Raw genomic sequence first — 22,888 nt, 5'->3', positions numbered from 1 at the left:
CAACATCTCATCCTAATCTCACTCATACTTGGGGAGAGAGGGCTCCCAAATTCCATCCACATAGAATAGATAATTTGCCTCATCTCAAACATATTAGAAAGACCTCATCTTATCTATAATGGAGAGAGAAGTACCCCACCTCTGCCATCTCACCCACACTGGGTGGGTAGTAACCATCTCCACTCCATCCTGCCCCCCCAATCAGACACTGTACATAGTAAGTTTCCTTCCTGTCTTTCCACTTATCTGCTCTCTTTTTAGGGTACATGGAGGCAAAGAGGACCCAACAGAGACAAAGATCATTCCCCCATACCCTGGCAGAATCACAGAATCCAGTCATGGCACCTCTCTGATATAGACTGAAATGTCCTACAAATCCTACCAAATAGCTGTAAACAATCAAAAGAACACAGAAACAATAATTAGTTGGTTGGAATGGGGATACCTCTCATATAAGACATATGAATTGCTTAGATTCACAATAATGAGAAAACTTCCCTCACATCAGTCTTTAGATATAACCTAGGTCCTTGGTTGGAGTCTCTGAACAGCAAACACAGGTCATTCAGTTTCCCAGTCACACAGGACTAGATTCAAACAGTGTTCAATTTTCACTCTCACTGCCTTTCTTAGTCTGTGCAGAAAAGAACAAAACTTGACCTAAAATTGTCTTGGGATATTTAACATGTCACTAGCATCCTATTTACATTGAGGTTTGCACTCCAAACAGAGTGATAAAACCATGCAGACCAAAATGGAATATGGGTAAATGACATCAGATCTCTGAAGACACAGGGCAACAATTACCCAAACAAATGACCCCTTCTTAGTAACTAATCACCATAAAAAGCATTCCTGAAAATCCCTTTTACACACACCCTTTACTCTCTTATTACCTTTACTTACCACACCTCCTTACCTTATCTTAATTAATTACTTACTATATAAGCTACTCCGTTACTATATTCTCATATAATAAAACTTATTTCCTTGGAATGGAATCAGTTGAATCATCATTCAATTTTTTGGATGAGACCCAGTAAGCATTAACCTCATCATTTCTGGCACCCAACATGAGACAATTTTTCTTTAGTTGTCATCAGCTCAACTCACTCCATCCTGAGGTAAGCTTGCTCTAGCCTCCTCCCCTCCCTCCCCCCACCCCTAATGACTCTATGCTATGGGACTTTCCCCCTTTATCTCTGAGAATTCAAGCTTAGCTAAAACACTGGGGGCCAGCAAATTCCAATAGGTGAGGGGAAGCTCTATTGGAACTCTTGAGTTTGGGACCACAGTGAGACTCTTTCTGCTGCTGCACCAGGATCCAGGGCAAACTGTTTCTGCACCTGTTTTAATGTCAGGAAGAACTCATTCTGCTGCTGTGCTTGGATTTTTTTCTTTGAGGCCTTGGCAAATAGCCACTGCACCCATCTCCCAGTCTTTCACTATGGGACAGGCTTCTTTAATCCCATAGGATTCCTCATTGGGCTGTCTCCTTTCTAACTAGAAGAAGTTGGATCTACAAGATCTAAGTAAGTAGCACATTGCATTTTACTGCAACAATGCATGGCTACAATAGCCCCTAGAATTTGGAGAAGTATGACCAATAAATGGAACTCTAAATTATAATATAGTCCTGCGATTGGAAATTGCAGAAATCCCTTACATTCTAGCCTTCATGGCACTAGTACAGGGCTCAAAACTCAGAGAACAATTCAGGACATGCTTTGCCAGGATGAATTTCTTCTCAGACAAACCCTTTTCTCCTCACAGTCTCATAGAGGACCCCCTTCTGAACCCCACCAGCAAAATCTTTCCTACCAGCCACTGCCCCACCTTTTGCCTTGCAGGCAATTTCCAGACCACTGCCTCCCCCCTACAACCTTCCTCCAATCAGTCTTCTCCCCCTCTCCCCTCTGCTCTCTATCCACCACTCTCTCACAGTCACCACTACCCAGTCCTTGCTGTACATGGTGTAGTGTCCAATATGTACCCTTGATTAAAGACCCCAAAATTCTCTGCCCTCTTATAGAGGTAGTAATGGGAGAAGGGATGATGCAGGTTCACATCCCCTTCTCTATGTCAGACCTTTCCCAAATCAAGGAGAAATTTGGAAGGTTTTCCAAGAAGTCCACCAAGTTCATAGAAGGATTTAAATCAGTGGGACTGCAGTTTGACTTGTCCTGAACAGATTTGCACTTCATTATTTCCTCCTGATGTACTGTAGGTGAAAAGCAGAGGATTTGGAAACTAGCCCAGAAGGTGGGAGATGGCATAGCTGAAACTAGCACAGAAGACAGATTTACTGTGAGATTTGCTGCCTTTCCTGTGACTGACCCCATTGGGATTATCAATCAGACCAAGACAGGGAGAAAAGAGACTACATGATAAGGTGCCTAGTTGAAGGCATGCAACCAAGAGTGAGGAAATGGGTTAATTATGAAAAACTTAAGGAAGTTACTCAGGGTGGGGAAGAAAATCCAGTCTCGTTTCAGAGCAGCCTTGAAGAAGCCATGAAAAAATAAACCAATATAGAACCCGAAAGCCCAGAAAGTGTGACTATCCTTAATATACATTTTATTAGACAGTCAGCTCTAGATATCTGCTGGAAACTGCAAAAGTTAGAACTGTGATCTCAGAATCCCCTCCCAATCCCTATCCCAACTGCTTGACATGGCCTTTAAAGTTTTCAGCAACAGGAATAGAGCAGAGGCTGATGAGAACTGTAAGGCTTAAGCCTATAACAAGGAACAGGCTGAGATGACTACAGCTACCATCTCTACCAACTGTAAAAGGAACCTCTGGGAGACTGGCTTGTGCTTCAAGTATGGTAAGAAGCGCCATTGGTCCAGAAACTGCCCACCAGAGAGGAAGCCACCAAGGCTATGTTCTACTTGTAGACAGGATGGACAGGATGGACACCGGGATATGGAATGCCCAGGAGTTCAAGATATGAACTCATTGCCTTCCCTCCAGTCTCCTTAGGACACAGATTGATGGAGCCCAGGATTTGGTTTGACTCCCTTACTCTCCTGGTAGTACAGTTTTTTTTTTTGGTAATTTCCTCCTGAACCCTTCTAGGAAGGGTTATTATGCTAAAAAATGGGGATACATTTCATTCTTGTTTGAGGTTCTTCCTGTGCTGGCTCCTTCATACTCTTAGATGAGCCTTTAAGCAGATCCCACCACATTCCTCACCTTTGTGTGGGCGAAGGTCTTTCCCCAAGTCTGTACACTAGGGACCCTGGAAAGGTAATCCCTGCAGACTCGAAGATTGTCCATCTGAAAGATCCTAGCACATTCCTCCATAGGAAGTGATACCACATCAGCCCAGAGGCCAGAGCAGGACTGCAACTTTTAATAGACAAGTTTCTTCAGTATGGGCTCCTGGTATCTACCCAATCTCCCTGTAACAACCCCATCCCCTTTTAAAAAAAAATAAGTGGGGAATATCAGATGGTACAACACTTAAGAACTGTCAACAAGTCTAGAATCCCTATCCATGCTATTGTCCCTAACCCCTACACAATACTGCCCCCAAATCCCTAGGGACACAGCTTGGTTTTGTTCCTTAGACCTTAAGGATGACTTTTGTGTGTGTTCCCCTACACAAGGACTCTCAGTTTATTTTTGCTTTTGAGTGGGTGTTACCAGCTGGCCCCCTCCCACAACATTACACTTGGACAGTCCTCTCCCAAGGATTTAGGGACAGCCCCCATCCTTTTGGCAATGGCCTGAGCAAGGATCTAAAGGATTTACGCCTCAACAACAGTGTGGTCATCCAAAAGTAGATGACATCCTTATCTGCAGCTCTGACTTTGAGTCCTCACATACAGACGTTATCAGGACCTAAACTTTCTGGGAGAAAGGGGGATATAGAGTTTCAGTAGAAAAGGTCCAGAATTTCCAACAGAAGGTCCAATATTTACTCTATGAACTAACTCCCACCTCTTGATCCTTAATCTGTAAAAGAAAGTAGGCTATTCTGTCCCTCCCTGCTCCATTGATCAAGAAATAACTTAGGACCTTCCTAGGTATGACAGGTTTTTACAGGCTCTGGATCCCTAACTATGACATAATTGCCAAGTCAGTGTACGAAGCAACTACATGCTCTGATTTCCAGCTTCGGCACTGGGGACCTGATCAGCAGACTGCCTTCAGTACCTTAAAGGCCAAGCTCACATCTTCCCAGGGATTAGATTTATCCAACCTTGATAATCCTTTCTCTCTATTTATTGAAGAGAAAAGGGAACATGCTCTGAGGCTCCTTCCTCAGACCTTGAGACTGGACCACTGCCTTGTAGCCTACTTTTCTAAACAGCTAGACAAAGCAGCTCAGGAGTATCCTGCCTGTTTATGAACAGATTGGAGCCACTGCCATGATGGTAAAGGAGGCTGCCAAACTGACTCCTGGATGGACCCCTTGAGGTTCAGATCCCCTTCCGGATTCAGGGTGTCCTTGAAACAAAAGGCCACAGATGGCTGACCAGAAGCAGACTAAGTACCAAGCCTCACTTCTAGACACACGTGACCTAACCTTAAAAGTGGTTCACACCTTGTCTACTGTCCGATGAACTGTTTCCTTTCCAAGGCTAAGTAAGCAGTGTACTTGGTTCCCTTTTTTCTTATTTGCATTCCTACAGACTGTTGGAACACCACAATAGACCCAGAATGCCATCTTCCAGCTCCACTGGATATTACATGTGTCCTTAATCAGAAACTATTTCCATGTTGTTGATGTTTGCACTAGGATATTCATTTAGAGTCTATATTCCCAATCATATCCCCTTGACCCATGTGATCAAGCAGTTGTTTTTCTTCTGTGTTTCTATTCCCACAGTTTTTCCTCTGAATGCAGATGGTGTTCTTTCTCGTAGTTTCCTCCAAGTTGTTCAGGATCACTGCACTGCCACTAATGGAGAAGTCCATTCCATTCGATTGTGCCACAGTGTATCCCTCTCTGTGTACAATGTTCTGGTTCTGCTCCTCTCACTCTGCATCACTTCCTGGAGGTCGTTCCAGTTCACATGGAATCAAGTGAAAGCTTTTTAGAATAGGAAATACATAAATATTTTGTAGGCCAACACTGGGAATGATAGATATTAAAGAGGAAAAAAGATAGTGATAGAAGATAATAAGGGAGGAGAGAGAGAAGGTGGGATTCCCCTAAATCATTATTTCATTAAAGAACAAGAACAAATAAATAGATCTAAACAATTGGAGAATATTAATTGCTCATGAGTAGGCCAAGCCAATATAATAAATGACAATTCTACCTAAGATAACATACTTATTCAGTGTCATACCTCTCAAAGTTTCAAATTTCAAAGAATTTCAAAGATTACTTTACAGAAAAAAAAAGAAAAAATAATAACAAAATTCATTTAAAAGAACTAAAGAACAATGATGATGAAACTTGGCTCCAAATGAGGGATACGAGAAGATACCATCCTCTTTTCTTTGTACAGTTGGGGGAACCATAGGCGTGGCACTAAATAAAATGTCATATCTTTTTAATATATTTGGCTTGTTTTGCAAGGGGAAAAAATAACACGATATTATACAGACAGGAAATTCTGTAGAAAAGTTCATTTCTGTAAAGCAGATTGCAAAAAAAAAATTCTCAGTTTCAGATATGGAGTGACCTCTGCCTGAACCTAACCCTCCTTATGTGTTAATTATGTAACACCCAAGTGCTAAACCTTGGGGGTGACACCTGTTGTGTGAGGTCCAATTGTGGAGCTGGTTTCCAGACAAAGAAATTAATTTTGCATTGAAAGTACACTTTGACTTAACAATTCGGCCAAGCTGTTACCCAGATCAAACCCATGATACTGGGAGCTCCCCATCTGGCCAGCAGTCTCCTCCTTCAAGTGTAAGACTAAGTTCCCTCTGATCAACAAAATGACCAAACACAATTATAAAGCACTCATCATGAAATGTGCTCTCCACCTCACAATGGACAGCTGATGGACTTAAATTTATATATATAAGTATGTATACACAAACGCATATATACATGCACATACATATTTGTTTTTATATATTTAATTGTATATATGTATATATATTTTGGACATGGCTAATGAGGGAATTTGTTTTGTTTGACTATACATTTTTTAAGGTAAGAATTTTTTAAAATTTCTCAAATCTAAAAAATTTTTTTACATTATTTTAAAATTTTTATTTAATTAATTGATTTAGAATATTTTTCCATGGTTATATGATTCCTGTTCTTTCCCTCCCCTCCTGTAGCCAATGAGCAATTCCACTGGGTTTTACATGTGTCATTGATCAAGACCTATTTCTATATTATTAATATTTGCAATAGAGTGATCAATTAAAACCCAAATCTCCAGTCATATCCCCATTGAACCATATGGTCAATCATATATTTTTCTTCTGTGTTTCTGCTCCCACAGTTCTTCCTCTGGATGTGGATAGTGTTCTTTCTCATAAGTCCCTCAGGATTGTCCTGGATCATTGCATTGCTGCTAGTAGAGAAGTCCATTATGTTTGATTGTGCCACAGTGTATCAGTCTCTGTGTACAATGTTCTCCTGGTTCTGTTCCTTTCACTCTGCATCACTTCCTGGAGGTTGTTCCAGTCTCCATGGAATTCCTCCACTTTATTATTCCTTTGAGCACAGTAGTATTCCATCACCAACAGATACCACAATTTGTTCAGCCATTCCCCAATTGAAGGGCATCCCCTCATTTTTCAATTTTTTTTTTTGCCACCACAAAGAACACAGCTATGAATATTTTTTTACAAGTCCGTTTCCTTATTATTGTCTCTTTGGGGTACAAACTCAGCAGTGCTATGGCTGGATCAAAGGGCAGACTGACTATACATATTTTTAAAGGTTCGTTTCCTGTTTTATTTTGTTTTTTTCTTTTCTTAATGGCTGAAGAAAGGGGATGGGGAGGGAAAGAATTTGGAAATGAAACAAAAATGAAATTAGATTTTTAAAGAAGTGGAAGTACCACTCTCATATAAGTTTTCTATTGCTTTAATAAAATTGTTTCCCACAACATTAAGATTGGAGGCAACTAGATGGTGAAATGAATAGAGGGCTAGTTAGACATGGAGTTAGGAGGACCTAAGTTGAAACCCTATTTCAGACTCTAGCTATGTGACCTTGGGCAAATAATTAAAAAAAACAAACCTTACCTTTGGTCTTAGAATCAATACTGTGTATTGATTCCAAGGCAGAAGAACAGTAAGAGCTAGGCAATGAGGGTCAAGTGACTTGCCCAGGGTCACACAGCTAGGATGTGTCTGAGGCTAGATTTAAACCCAGGACTTCCATCTCTAGGCCTGGCTCTCAATCCACTGAGCCACCTTGCTGCCCCCTGGGCAAATCATTTGACCACTGTCTGCCTCAGTTTCCTCAACTATAAAATAAGGATAATAAAAGCACCTGCTTCCCAGGGTTGTTATGAGCAACAAATAACACAATATTTTTTAAAGCACTTGACATATAGTAGGTGCTATATAAATCCTACATGTTTTTATTATTATTATTATACCCATTGCTTTCAATAATTCCTAAACTTAGTTCCTCTGCAGTTAACAAATATCTATGCTAAAAAAGAATAAAAGAATAAAAAGGACATATTGAAGCCACATGTATTACTCCAGTCTATATGAATGAAGAGTCATAGACTACCATGGATAGCTCAGTGGACTGAGAGCCAGGCTAAGACATGGCAGGTCTTAGGTTCCAATCTGGCCTCAGCCACTTCCCAGCTGTGTGACCCTGGGCAAGTCACTTAACCCCCATTGCTTAGCCCTTACTGCTCTTCTGCCTTGGAACCAATACATAGTATTGACTCTAAGGTGGAAGATAAGGGTTTTTTAAAAATAAGTAAGTAAATAAAAATTTTTAAAAAGAGTCCTAGACTATTAGAGCTAAAAGGGACCTTCAAGGTCCATCCTCATTCAGTCCACAATCACCTTTGTTCAGACCCTTAACACTTCTCACCTCCACTATTGCAATAGCCTCCTTTTGTTCTCCCTACTCTAGTCTCTTCCCTCTCCAATTCATCCTTCACATACAGCCAAAGTGATATTCCTAAGGCAGCTACAGAAAGATCTGACCATATGACTCCCCCACTCAACAAGCTCTGGAGGATTGATTGCCTCTAAAACAAAATGTACACTTAACATTTAAAGGCCTTCATTATCTGCTAAAGACTGAATGCACATTACTTCTACTCATATTTTATACTCCAAAGGACAGCTAGGTGGCAATGGATACAGTGCCTGGGGTCAGGAAGACTCCTCTTCCTGAGTTCAAATCTAATCTCAGATGCTTACTAGCTATGTGACCCTGGGCAAGTCACTTAACCCTGTTAACCTCAGTTTCTGCATCTGTAAAACAAGCTGGAGAAGTAAATGGCCAACCACTCTAGTATCCTTGCCATGAAAACCCTAAATGGGGTCAGGAAGAGTTGGACATGACTGAAACAACTCCACAACAACAAAATTCTATATCCCAGCTAAAATGTTAAAAAAAATTTTTTCATGTTGACATCATTTTTAATAATAATTTTCTGGCATTTTTCAATCCATGTTCTCTTCTTTGCAGTAATAATTAGGACAAGAATCCTTGATGGAAGCAGGGTCTGGGGTGGGGGGGTGGCTCCATGGATAGAGAGCCAGGCCTAGAGATCAGAGTTCTTGGATTTAAATCTGGCCTTAAGCATTTTCTAGCCATGTGATGCTGCACAAGTCACGTAACACCCATTGCCTAACCCTTACTGCTCTTCTGTCTTGGAACCAATCCTATGTATTGGTTCCAAGACAGAAAGTAAAGGTTTAAAAAGAAAAGAGAAAGAAATTTAAGTCAAGTAAACAATATAATCATCAAGTGGGATGGGGCAGTTGCAGGCACAGCACAGTGTGATGTAGATGATAATTGCAATAGGAATACAAAGAAAAGAGAAATCAGTAGGGACTTTAAGAAGGCTTCATGGAAGTTGCTTAAGTTAGGCTTTGAAGAATATCATTACAATCATTTATATTTTAATTTGTATAACCACCTATCCAGAGCTACTCCCCATAACTTTCTCCCCTCTACTTTGCATACTTAATTCCCCTTAACTTTCTTGATCCCCATAATTTTCTCCCCTTATTCACCCCAACACTTGCAGGTTGGGTTCCAGAGGGGGTGTTGGCTCTCTCAGGTTCTAAGATAGAATATATATTCTTTTAGGATAGAAAACCTTTCATAATCTGGCTCTTGGCTTTCCAGGCTAAATACCCATTTTTTTTTCACTCCTGTACCCTGTGTTTCAGCATAGAATAAAATAAATAAATGCATTGGTAATATAATCAAAGCGATTTCTCATCAGGGCACTAACAATTGGGGACATCAGATAATTACTGACCTTCGTACTCCAAAAAGACCAAAATGACATCACGGGGCCATATCTTGACTTGGGCATCATTTGGGTTTAAGAGCAGCAGCTTCATTTTCTCTTCTAGAGCCATCTAAATCCAGTGGCAAGACAACACTCATGATGACTGCTGATGGCTCAGGATGCAGATGACGTAGGCTTCTTTGATGTCTGATCAAGCTTCTGCTTCTGTCAACTTCATGGCTTTTGGAACAAATTATTTTTATCTGTCCCTTCTCCACAGAGGAAGTCTTCATGTGTCTACCCCACTAACTCATGAAAGTGGCAGTACTTGAAGTGAGCCTTGTGGGTGGAGTAGACCATTCAAAACTCTGTGCTTATCCTTTCTTTCCCCATCCTCTCTCAAAGTACAGTATATCTCCCCTCAAGCTGAATCACAGTTCAGAGTTCATTCAGCCAGACAACTGATCAAGTAGGCAGGAAGTAGCTCTGGAGAGGTGGCTTGTAACAGGCTCAATGTAAAACTTGTCTCTTCCATAAAGCCCTCTTAACTACTTCCTGATTTCTCCTTTCATTTAATTACTGTTACACATTTAAGGTAAAACGACCACTCTCTCCTGGATGGGAATGGATGTTACATCTATTTTTAGGAAAAATTAAAGTTTTACCCTCCTGCTTAAGTAGACTCCAGAGTAGTCACAATGGAAACTGCTGAAAGACTTTTAGAACCATATTTCTTTTTTTCTTTTTCTTTTTTAAACTCTTAACTTCCATTTTAGAATCCATACTGTGTATTGGTTCCAAGGCAGAAGAGGGATAAGGGCTAGGCAATGGGGGTCAAGTGACTTGCCCAGGGTCACCCAGCTAGGAAGTGTCTGAGGCTAAATTTGAACTCAGAACCTCCCATCTCTAAGGTTGGCTCTCAATCCACTGAGTCATCTGGGCTGTCCCCTTAGAAGTTTTTAGCATTCGTTTTCTCACATTTTGAGTTCCAAATTCTTTCCCTCTCTTCCATTCTCCCTCCCTAAGATGGTAAGAACTTTGATATAGGTTATACGTGTCATATATATTTCCATATTCATTACATTGTAGAAGAAGACACATATCACTAAAAGAAAATAAAAACTCTTAAAGAAAATAAAGTGGAAAATGGCATGCTTCCATCTGCATTAAGACAATTCAGTTCTTTTCTCCCAGTGGTGGATAGCATTTTATCATTGCTTGTTATAGCTAAGTCATTCACAGTTGATCATTATAAAATATTGCTGTTACTATTTATAATGTTCTTCCAGTTCTGTTCACTTCACTTTGCATCAGTTCCTAAAAGTCTTTCCAGGTTTTTCTGGAATCATCCCGTTCATCATTTCTTATAGCACAATACAATGCATTACAGTCATAGACCACAACTTATTCAGCCATTACTCAATTGATGGACATCTTGTTATTTTCCAATTCTTCGCTACAAAATGTGTGGAGTTTTTTAAACCCTTACTTTCTGTCTTAGTAACCACTCTAAGAAGGGCAAAGGCTAGACAGATGGGGTTAAGTGACTTGCCCAGGATCACAAAGCTAGGAAGTATCTGAGGTCACATTTGAACACAGGTCCTTCTGACTCCAGCTGTGGCATTAGAAAAAAACTAAACAAAACTTTTTTTAAATTTAAGTGTTAAATTTTAAGTTTTAAAATTTAAGTTCAAAATTTGCAAATATATTCTTTAAGAATGTATATGGTGAGTATGCATACTCATAGAGGAAATGCCTTTAACAATTGATCTGCAAATTACTGCTGATAACCATACTTTTCTTTATATTGATGTCACACTGCATTTTGTAAGGTAATAAATATTCCCAAGTTCCTGGTAGTCTGAGCTAAATGGATCAATAGTGCTTCTTATAATAGAATCTAAAACAGGGGAAGATAAAGGTAAATGATTGTAAGTGCTATACTAGGGATTATAAAAATGGTTTTTATTTTAAACTTGTTTCCCAGTCCTCTTTTTTGCTCTAAAAGGACAGGTATCTGATTGGCATAACTTAGACACCTAATACCTGAATGTCCTTACTGCTTAGGTGGTAAGTAAGTGTCCTTAGTGCTTTGGAGAGGCAAGCAAGATTTAATTAAATATTTGGAGATTAAAGCCAGTACTGCAATTTCATTCTGGAATGTACAAGAAGGCTTAGAAAGAGACCACTCCTTTGTACCATTAGAAAAGCCTTTTTCCATATGATAGCAATTTAACTTAATCATCTCCAGGTGGGTTTAGGAGAAAAATACCTAATTTCTTTTTTTAATTCTTAAAATAAATTAATTTATTCACATTTATAATCTTTCCTTCCCACTGCCCTCCTCTACTGATCTCAAAGAAAAAGAAAATGCATCGTAAACATGCATACTCCAGCAAAACATATTCCCATATTGTCCATATTTGAAAATGAAAGTCTCTATTTTAAATTCACCATTTCTCTCTGTTAGGAGGTGAGTGGCATGTTTCATGGTTGGTTTTGTAGTTTATTATTGCATTGATCAGCAATCTAAAGTCTTTAAAACTTATTTTTCCTCCATAATATTATCATTATAGAAATTGCTGTATTTCTACTTACTTCACTCTGATTCAATTCATAGCAGTCTCCAGTTTTCTCTTATGTTTTCCATTTTATAATTTCACATGCACAATAATAATTAATTAATTATATTCATATACCAGAATTTATTTAGTCAATATTAATGGTATATCTCCTTGGTTTACAATCTTTTGACTCACAAAAAAGAGTATATGTAGATATATGCATATATAAATTTCTTCTTCCCTTGATTTCTTTGAGATATAGCTCTAATTGTAGATGAACAGCTGGGTTCTGAATTGGATAGAAGGCCAGTTCTAAAGTCAGGAAGACTCATATTCTTTAATTCAAATCTGGCCTCAGTCACTTTCTAGCTGGGTGACCTTGGGGATGCCACTGAACCCTGTTTGCTTTAGTTTCCTGATCTGTCAAATGAGCTGAAGAAGGAAATGGCAAACCACTCCAGTATCTGCCAAGAAAATCCCAAATAGGATCAAGAAGAGTCACACAAGACTGAACAACAACATAGCTAGACTGAGGGGTACATGCAGTTTGGTAACTTTCTGGAATAGTTCCAAATTGCTTTCCAGAATGACTCGACCAATTCACAGTTCTGCCACAATGCTCCAATGTGCCTTTTTCCTTATAGACTGTCCAACATTTGTAATTTTCCACTTTTGTCATTTTTGCCAGTCTAATCAATGTGAAGGAGAATCTCAAAGTTGCTTTAATTTTTATTTCTGTAGTTATTAGTAATTTGGAGTGTTTTTTTTTCTATATGATTGTTGATAGCTTAGATTTTGTCCTTTGAAAACTTCCTATTCATATCCTTTGACCACTGTTCTATTAAGGAATAGCTCAGTTAAAAATCTGAGTTAGTTTCTTATGTGGTCTTTTTTTTTTAATTCAAAGACATTTTGTTTTCCAAATTACATGCTATAATAATTTCCCACATGTATTCTGAAATTATAAGATCCTTCCCTCCTTTCCCTCCCCTCCCTTTTCTCAGATATGGTCAGCAATTTGATCAGGTTTATACTTGTATCATCATGCATAACACACTTCTATTTTGGTCATTGTTGTAAGACAATACTCTTATAAAACCAATCACCCCCAAATAAAACCATAAATACCCTAATGTGGAAGTTAATATGCTTTGATCTGCAGCTAACTATATGAAATCTTTATTAGAAAAATTTTGCTACTAAGATTTTCCCAGTTGTTTCCCTTCTCATTTTAACTATACTAGATTTCTTGTATAAAATGTTTTAAAATTTCAAGCAAAAAAATTCCATTTTATTTTGTATGTTCGTTTAGTGATGGAGTCTTTTACTATCTATGGATCAGACAGATAATATCTTCCTTGCTTTTCTAATTTGTTTAAGATCCATATCATTTCTGTACTTAGCAACCACATGAAAACTTTCCCAACGTTAATGAATGAAGTTCTGAGAGGCTGAGGCACTCCAGTAGAAGAGAGCAGAATTTCTTGAATAACCAGCTGTAACTATACATGATGCTGTCACTCAACAATGTTGAGCTTACAATTTAAACAGAGATTTAAGAACTTTTTCTGACCTGGAGTCACTAAGTTGGAGCTTATCCTCTCACAATACCTTCCATGCCTATGGACACTATAAGCAAGACAGGGCCCTGTCTTACTCAGAAATCTTGGGAAGTTTGAATGTGGGATTGAGTAGTACATTGTGATATAAGGGAGGTCAAGACCCTGAGAGAGCCAAATCTATTCTGAAGCACCCCTGGACCCTGGAATAATGCCAGATATTTATCATGAAAAAAGAATTAGTGGTCTTTCCGAACCTTTACAATCATCCAGCTGCTGTTTCATTGTTTTTCAGTCATGTCTGACTCTTCTTGACCCCATTTGGAGTTTTCTTGGCAAAGATACTGGAGAGGTTTGCCATTTCCTTTTCCAGTTCATTTTACAGATGAGGAAACTGAGGCAAACAGGGTGAAATGACTTGCCCAGAGTCACTAGCTAATAGTCACATAGCTGATAAGTGTCTGAAGTCAAATTTGAACTCAGGAAGACGAGTCTTCCTGACTTTAGGTCCAGCACTGTCTCCATTGTACTACCTACTTGCCTTCTTCCAGTTTGGGGGTACACAAAAGTAGGAGATGAAAATGTAGTTGCAATAGATGAGATCTATTGGGTTGAACTAAGAATGGGAAAAAATTCTCTGGGTAAGCAAAATAGGATGTGTTAGAAGAATCAGCATATACATTCAGAATATTTATTTTGTTATAACCATAGCTAAGAGGAACAGAGTACTATTGGCCAGTTGACTAGCAGAATAATTTTACTTTTAAGTTCTAATTGTCTTTGCGACAAGTTTCTCTAGGATCTCATATTTTAGATACATAAGGAAATGTTTCAAATTTCTAAAACTAGGAGTCATTCCCCCATAGATCAATGGTGAAAGGATATAAACAGGAGATTTTCAAAGGAAGAAATCTATGCTATAAACAATTACATTTTTTTAAATGCTCCAGGAGGCAACTAGGTGGCTCAGTGATAGAGAGCTAGGCCTGGAGATAGGAGGTCCTGGGTCAGATCTGTCCTCAAAATCTCCTTCCTATGTGACCCTGGGCAATTCACTTAAAACCCACCCCCACCCCCAACCCCCACCTAGCCCTTGCCTCTCTTGTGCCTTGGAACCAATGCACAATATTTATTTTAAGATAGAAGGTAAGAGTTAAACATTATTTTTAAATTGAAGCGACTTTGAGTTTTTACTTCATACCCAACAGACCTGCAAAGATGACCACAAAAAAAAAAGGAAAGCAACAAATTTTGGTGAAGCTGTGGGGAAAAAGGCACACTGGTGCATTATTGGTAGAGCTGTAAATTGGTCCAGCCATATCTGGAAAGCATTTTGGAACTATGCCCAGAAAGTCACCAAATTGTGCATATTCTTTGACCAAGCTATACCACTACTAGGCTTATATGCAAAAGAAATTTTTTTTAAAAGTAGAAAAAGACATATATTTTTTGGACCTGGACAATGTGGGAGTTTATTTCACTGGACAAAAGCAATGTATCAAGGGCTTTGTTTATTTGTTTATTTTACTCAGTGGAATTGAGGTAGTGGGAGAGACAGCTTAATAAAAATGTTTCATCAGGGCAGCTAGGTAGCACAGTGGATAGAGAGCCAGGCCTGAAGACCAGAGGTCCTGAGTTCAAATTTGGCCTCAGATACTTCTTAGCTGTGTGACCCTGGTCAAGTCACTTAGCCTCCATTGCCTATACCTCACCATTCTTCTGCCTTGGAACTGACACCTAGTATCGATTTTGAAACAGAATGTAAGGGTTTTTTAAAAATATAAAAATGAAAATGTTTAACCAAAAAAACTAAAAATTAAAAAAATTGAGAAAAATGGTTATAATTGCCTCAAATTGGACCACTTCAATCCCAGATAGTTTTGTATTAGCAAAGCACGATGGCCTTCTGACTACTGTTCAAGAGAGTAAAGAACCAGAAACGCAAGTATATTTAAACTCTGTATCTTTAAAAATGTATTTTTATTGATTTCATTAAATATTTGCAAATTATATGTAACTTTTTTTAACATTAACTTTTTTTAAAAGTTCAGTTCCCAGGCCTAGAGTCAGGAGATCCTGGGTTTAAATCTGGTCTCAGACACTTCCTCCTTGTATGACCCTGGGCAAGTCGCTTAACTCCTATTGCCTAAGCCTCATTGCTCTTCTGCCTTAGAACCAGTACATAGTATTGATTTTAAGATGGAAGATAAGTATTTAAAAAGAAAATTTTTTTTCAGTTTCAAATTCTCTCCTTCTCTTCTGTCCCTTCCCCACCCATTGAGAAAGCAAGCAATATGATATAGATTATACATGTAAAATCATTCAAAACATTTTTCCATATTAGCTACGTTGCAAAAGAAAGGACATAAAAGCAAGAAAAATAAAGTTTCAAAAATATATTAGTATGCACTCAGAGTTCCTCAGTTCTCTCTCTGACAGTAGAAAGCATTTTTCATCATGGGTCCTCTGAAATTATCTTGGGTTGTTGTCATGATCAGAGTAGCTAAGCCTCTCACAGTTGATCATTGTTACAAATATTGTTGTTACTGTGTACAAACAAACCCTTTGTTTTTGTCCTCATCCACTGCATAGCTTTCTTTACCTGGATCAGTATAACCAATTATACATGCCAAATGATGCCTTCACCTCTTCTGCCACTTGACATACTGTTAGAGCCTCTAGAACGATTTTTGGCTTATTGCTTTGATATAGTCACTATATTAAGGTAAAATGGTTAAGTTTTCATGTTTATTATTGACTAACTAGAAAAAAAAAAGTGTATCTTGCTACTGATTAACAGGTACAAAATGAGATCCTAGAATTAATGAATACAGATTAGGCTTGAGATAAATTTCTGCTGGGAGCAAAAGGGAAGCAAACTAAGTCTCCTCTCCCCTCTATTCCTGTTCTCTCGACTAAAAAGTATAAATGAAAACATTTTCTCAGTATCCTAGTCTGAAACCTTTAAACTAACCAGAAAGAGAAGCTTCATCAGGTTTTTTCTTTCACTCTCAATTATGAAACAATGTCCTATACTGAAATATTTTTATGCCATTCTTATTAAAGGCCTAACAAGTTTCTAATAAGATCTTTCCAGATCAGCCCAAGGAGACTTCTTCCATAAAGTGATTAGCATAATGATCAGCTGGGAAAGGGAACCCTTGCAGAGAGTAGTCAAAGGGGATTGAATAATTTTAGGAACATGATTCTCTAAGGGTGTGCCAAAAGTTAAGCAACTGTTGTTTGATCAGGCAAAATGTTCACTGAACTTTCACCTGAGAGTTATAACTACTATTTGAAAAAAAATCTCATTGGGGAATTTTGTCTGGGTGAGAATTACATTTATCAATTACAACTCAAAACTCAAAAACAACCTCAAAAATAGCTTGTCAGAATGATTTTTGTATGTGCTTTTAAAAATGTGCTCAATTTTGGATATTTCTCAGCAGAAGTGTTTAGAATTGGGTCAATACACAATAAAATTGTTTCTGTCAAGCTTGTGACTAAAACAGTATAGAATTTTTTTCCCACATGTGGTCAGGGAATATCTATGTTCCAAATAATGGCCCCCTAAAACAGTTCACCACATTAGATTTGTACTTTGAGTTCCCTAAAAAAAATTATACATCTCTGAGGTCCAGAAAAAATGTCCTGAATAAATAAAACTTGAAATCAGTATTAAAAATTGACATCCAATTTATTTCAACTGACTTTGAGAATAGAATACAGTCTAGACCAAAAAAAGGAGGAAGATATTTGGGGTATATCAGGCATTTTTAGATTTAGATTTAGAGTTGATATTGCCCACAATCACAAGATATAAAATCCCAAAACTTAAGAATTGAAAGGGACCTCAGTGACCATTTGGTTCAACTTATATATAAAAGGAATCCCCTCCAGCCTCTTCTTAAAGACCTCCAAGGAGAGAAAATCCACCTTCTCATGAGGCATCCTGAATTGCAGCTCATTCCACTTTTGGACAGGTATCATTGTTAGGAAATTTCCCCTGAAATCAACCCTAATGGAGGCAGCTAGGTGACTGATAGAGAGTCAGGCCTGAAGCCCAGAGGTCCTGGGTTCAAATCTCTGGCCTCAAACACTTCCTGGCTGTGTGAGGCTGGGCAAGTCATTAATTCCCATTGCCCATTCCTTACTACTCTCCTGCCTTAGAACCAATGAACAGTATTGATTCTAAGACAGAAGGGAAGAAGAAAAATCCTAAACTGACCTCTCTGTCACTTCTACTCTTTGCCCCTGATTCTGTCCCTTGAAACCAAACCAAACCAAATAAATTTCTCCTCCTCTTCCAGATGATGGCCCTTCAAACACATGAAAACAGTTTCATGTCCCTCTGGAGTTTTCTCTTTTCCAAACTGACCATCTCTGGTCTCTTTAACCCTAACCTCATAAGGAATGGACTCCAAGCTCTTCCTCCCCCGGCTAACCTCCTTTGTATACTGTCCAGCTTATCAGTGTCCTTCTTATACTGTGGCTTGCAGAACTGGACATGATATTCCAGATATGGTCTAGTGAGGGCAGAACGGAGTGGGACTGTCACCCCACATTCTCATTTCTGGAAACTATGATTTCATGTAGCACAAGATCACATTCTGCCAAGTCACGCCAACTCATATTGACCTTGAAATCCATGAAAATCCTCAGATGTTTTTCTAGACAAACTGCTGTTTACTGGAATATCAAATATGAGATGCAGATAGGCTGTCCAGTTCAGAGTGTCAGCACTTAATTGATAAGATGGGACTGATGCTCATAAGAGACACTAGCCCTGGATATACAGCATCTACAACTTGATGTTAACTAAACTCAGGAGGGCTAATGAGCTCACAGATGTAGAGTGTCAAGACCCTGTCCTTGCACCTCATTTTTCTTCTGAAAGTCACCATGACTACCCAGTAGCTTGTTTTTTTCCCATCATGCATCCACACTGGCCTCTGGGTTGCTTATAATTTAATAATCATTCTCCGATCTTGATATTCAAATGAGTCTGGAATCTCACTAATTTGGAAGTTCCCTCTAGGGACAGAGATCAAAAGCCACTTCTGTTCACTCATCCTGTTCAACTCTTGTCCATGTTCTCCTTTCAGTTTGCCATGGAGGACCCTCACAGTGAGTTGATATCTTTCTCCTGATACTGCAAGGATACAAGCAGGACACTCGGGTCAGTCTACTGGTCAGTCATCTTTTCTTCTCCATTTGACCAACCTTTCTTTTCTTGAATTTTTTTACTTTTGTCCTGTGGAGTTTCTTGTTGTAAGTCTCTTGTAGTCTGACTCTTTTTTTCTTCCCCAAAGGTATTTTATCTTCCCAGTAATGTGTAATAATTTTCAACATACGTTTTCTGAAATAATAAGATCCAAACTGTCTTCCTCCCTCCCTTCCCTCTCCCTTCTTGGAGATAGCAAGCAATTTGATCTGGGTTATACAAGTATTATCATGCAAAACACTGTATTCTAATTCTAGATGCCATAGAGGAATACTAGTAGATTATTGGTATTGTTCCAGAGGAAGCATGGAATTATTAAATAAGTTTCTCAATTTCCCTAAGAGAAGCTAGCTTGTTCTCTGCCTTTCCAATTCTAGGTGAGGGGTGGAAGTGGGAAATGGGAAGGCATTTATATAGTGCTTCCTATGTTCTAAGTAGCTTTATAAAATATTATCATTTCAATCCTCACCACTGTGGTGGGTGAGAGAGAAAATGACTGAGGAACAAAGATTTGAGCTTCTGAGAATTTGCTTTATTAAGCAATGCATGCCAATTGCTCAAAAAAGCAGGACCAGAACTCCTCAGCTTGGGCTGAACCCCAAATATAATGGGGAGATAGATTTTGTACATTAATAGCAATGAATCAGGTTTAGACTAATTAATTAAAAGAAAACAATTGACCAGGATATAAAATTAGGTAATCTGATTTTTAATTGGAGGAAAGATTAGGAACTTCCTAAATTGGGAAGGGAGGAATGAATAGGTATAATTCCCCCAAAATCAGAAAAAGAGGTATCCTGTTCCATCAAAGGTCTGTAAAGAATCAAAGGAACTTATTATACATGTGATATGTGTCTTCTCTCAAGACCTGAGCAATAGGGAAATACGTAATGCATGAAAGTATAGGCATAACATATATTAGACTATTTACCATCTTGAGGAGGAAGGGGAAAGAAGGGAGGGAGAGAGAAAATCTGAATTCCAAAAGGTCAGAAATCAATTGCCAAAAATTGTTTCTACATGTAACTGAAAAAAAAGGAACATGGAAACAATAATTGATTGATCAGTATGGGACTAGTTTTCAGATAAGACATGTGGATTGCTTGAGTTATACAATTGGGAGAAAAATTTTTGCATTAGTCTTTGGATCTGATTGGGTATCAGATCAGTATAACCCTAGGTCCTTAGCAGGTGGACGTGGTCCATCTTCCTAGTCGTGCTGGGCTAGGGTCTAGTCTAGGGGCTAGGGCTAGGGTCAAATGATATAATAAGGTTTTACCCAATTCCCACAATTGAATAAACATTTTTTCACAAGATAGAAATTGTACTAGACTCATAATTGAATAGAAAGGTAATTGAGCTAGTTCCAGAGTTTAGTCACAAGATGGTGTCTGTGATTTACCTAATTCCCACTTTTAACCACCTGCTGTTATAATTCCCTCAATTTCCTCACAACAACCTTGTGAGGTAGGTGCTATTATTTCCCCCATTTTATAGTTGTTAAGGAAAGTGAGGCAGATAGAAGCTAAGCATTCTTACAAAATATTGTCAAACTGATCCTTCCAACAACCCTGCAAGGTAGGTGCTATTATTATCCCCATTTTATAGATGATGAAAGTGAAGCAGATGGAGGTAAAGTGATTTGCCCAGGTTCACACAGCCAGTAAATGTCTAAGGTGGTATTTAAATTTGTCTTCCTGACTCCAGGCCCATATTCTATCCACTGAGCCACTACTTGCCTCGGCACCCTACTTCTTATCCATCTGTACCATCTGTTCCAGATAAATGTACATTGATCGACAACTTCTCAAAAATCACTGATCTTTCCTTTGTGCATTGTCAGGCCAAACTCTTGACAGCTTACTGATCTCTTTCTGGAAGCTCTGCGATATTCTAGGGCTTGATGCAATCAGTACTATTGACAACCTGAAGTCTCTGGAAGATCACACCATCCATGAGGAATCCTTCTTCAACCTAGACTCTGTCCAAGACCCCTTTCTTCCCTCAGAGTGCTGGATGTCTTTGTCAAGCATAGACCATCCTGTTTCTTATACAAATACTTATTATCATTAGCACTGCAATATCTGACAACCAAATAGACCATGAAATAATATTTCTTGTTGCCTTTAGGCATGAGACAAAACTCATGCTGACAGCCCTGTTCTTTGACTCTTAGCAGAATGTCTCTGAGTCATCCTTTAGTTTAGCTCCAACTTCCTCGTTTCTTCAGGTTACATCTACAGCAAGAGTATCATAGAATTCCAGTAATATGTCCATTCGTTGGACCAGTACCTCACATTTAAAACAGCAATAGTTAAATGAAAGTTTATGGACAGTCTAAAAACTGTTGGTTCTTAATACTCTATGCTTGCTTTCCTACTGTACTGTCACTGCAGAAGTGAGGAGGAGGGACAAGAACTAAAGATTACTTTTAATTTTTGTTGTTTCATTGGCTTTGTGGTAAAAAAGTCATCAACAATAGGTCATGTGCTTCTCCATATTTAACTCAGTCCTCAGAAAAGGTTATTCTCAAAGCCTTTCCAGAATGGTGGAACTTGCTGGAATTTTTATTCCACTGGCAGAGGCATCAAGATCCAGGGACACCTCTATGCTACAATGAGGCACTGGATTTGGATTTTGTGGAGGGTGATCATGGCATACCAGATAAAATAAAAATTACGGCTTGGAGTTTAGGGATTATTAAACAATTATATTTTAAATTAAATTCTACATCTTGTTTTACCTAAGGAGCATACAGATGATACACAATTGTAACCTAATTAAAATACTATGAACTGGATAAGCCCCAATGATGCTCTAAAGGTGTGAATATCACATGACTTTCTGATTTTTTATAACACAACCAAAATGGCTGATTAGTGATGCTGTAATCCTAAGTGACTGATAAAATAATTTATATTTATGGAAAGAACAATAAGGAGAAAAGTATACCTTAAAGGTAATTTAACTGTATTTTTGCCATCATTTGTGATACAAATAATTCTTATAAGTATGTATATAGTCTCCACATGATTTAGGATTGTGTGGGTATAGGTGTCATTTAATGTCAGATAAGACTAGAAAGACCGGGGCAACTCCTTTGCCCTATTTCATTCACAGGTTCATTCCTTGACTAATTCTCTTACTCCTTCCCTGGGTTTAAAGGCAATCTAGGGTATGCTCTGTAATATGTTCAGAAATTACCAAAATTGTAGAATTGAAAAATTGCTGCAATTGTCACATAGTCCCCCTCTACATTAGGATTAGAAAAATCTCTTTTCTCAGAGGCTGTTTTTCTCCCTCTTTTTCTTAAACCCCTAAAGTCAGAACCTTGGATCAAAACCACTGTTTATAGTCCTTTCATTTACTGTATTAGGGTATCAATAGCAAAGAAAGTGCAGCCAGTAGTAATATAACAGGCTGAAATATAAATTGCAACCAGGGTTAATTTTCTCCCCTTTCCTCTATACCTCCCCATCTCTCCTTCCCAACGGTCAGAGGAAGAAAGAAAAATGAAAAAGCAAAAGAGAGTTTCCTTAGTGCAGCATTCCATGAAAGTAGATGTATTGAAGGGGAAAGGAGCTATGGGTGAGACTTAACTTATTTCACAAATTATTTTCTGTTTTTATAGCTAGATCTGTTCTCTACTCCCAGTCCACTTACTCATATCTGCTTTTGCTCTTGTGCTTGCTCTCATCTCTCCTCTTCCTCTAGCTGGCTCAATACAATCTCCTCTTATCCCTTGATTTGATCTGGTAAGTAACTTGCTTCTGTTCCCAGTGTCATTACTTCATTGAAGGGAGGGCATGTAACCATTACAAATTCTCTGCTGGGCTTGGTAGGTCAAGTATGACACTAGACTTAACCATGTTTCCTCTTTCTTGTTATCTGTATAGTTTCTCAAACAGAAAATTTCCCAGCAAGGCCAACCCCCCCTAAAAATCTGGGAAATTCTGGGTAATGCAAAAATCTATGGCCATATTCTAGCCCACCAAGTCTCCATGGCAACATCTTTGAGAGGAGGGGTTACATAAATTTATCAAGTATTTTGCAATCTTCTCTTTACCACGAAAATCCTATGCTTTGGACTAATAAACATGTAAATATTTATTCATTCAGATTTAGCATTTGGTAAGTTAAGAGCTGAGGTCCAATGAATATCAAAATCAGAGT

General features: G+C 38.4%; 1 protein-coding gene across 2 annotated transcripts in view; it reads left to right on the top strand.

Annotated features, from left to right (window-relative positions):
* The first annotated feature begins 18,583 nt into the window (after window positions 1-18,583).
* Window positions 18,584-22,888, top strand: part of LOC100011615 (tubulin gamma-1 chain-like) — a 32,856-nt gene continuing 28,551 nt past the window's right edge. Inside the window, exon 1 of one of the 2 annotated variants that reach the window (XM_056816717.1) lies at window positions 18,584-18,682. The gene's annotated coding sequence lies outside the window, so the exon portion shown is untranslated. The remainder of the gene's footprint in view (window positions 18,683-22,888) is intronic. The other variant, XM_056816719.1, reaches the window with a different exon arrangement.

This window comes from Monodelphis domestica, chromosome 2 (assembly GCF_027887165.1).
Source record: "Monodelphis domestica isolate mMonDom1 chromosome 2, mMonDom1.pri, whole genome shotgun sequence".
In the NCBI taxonomy this organism is placed as follows: Eukaryota; Metazoa; Chordata; class Mammalia; order Didelphimorphia; family Didelphidae; genus Monodelphis; species Monodelphis domestica.
Note: the sequence above shows the minus strand (reverse complement) of the source record. Positions and strands in the feature narration are given on the sequence as shown.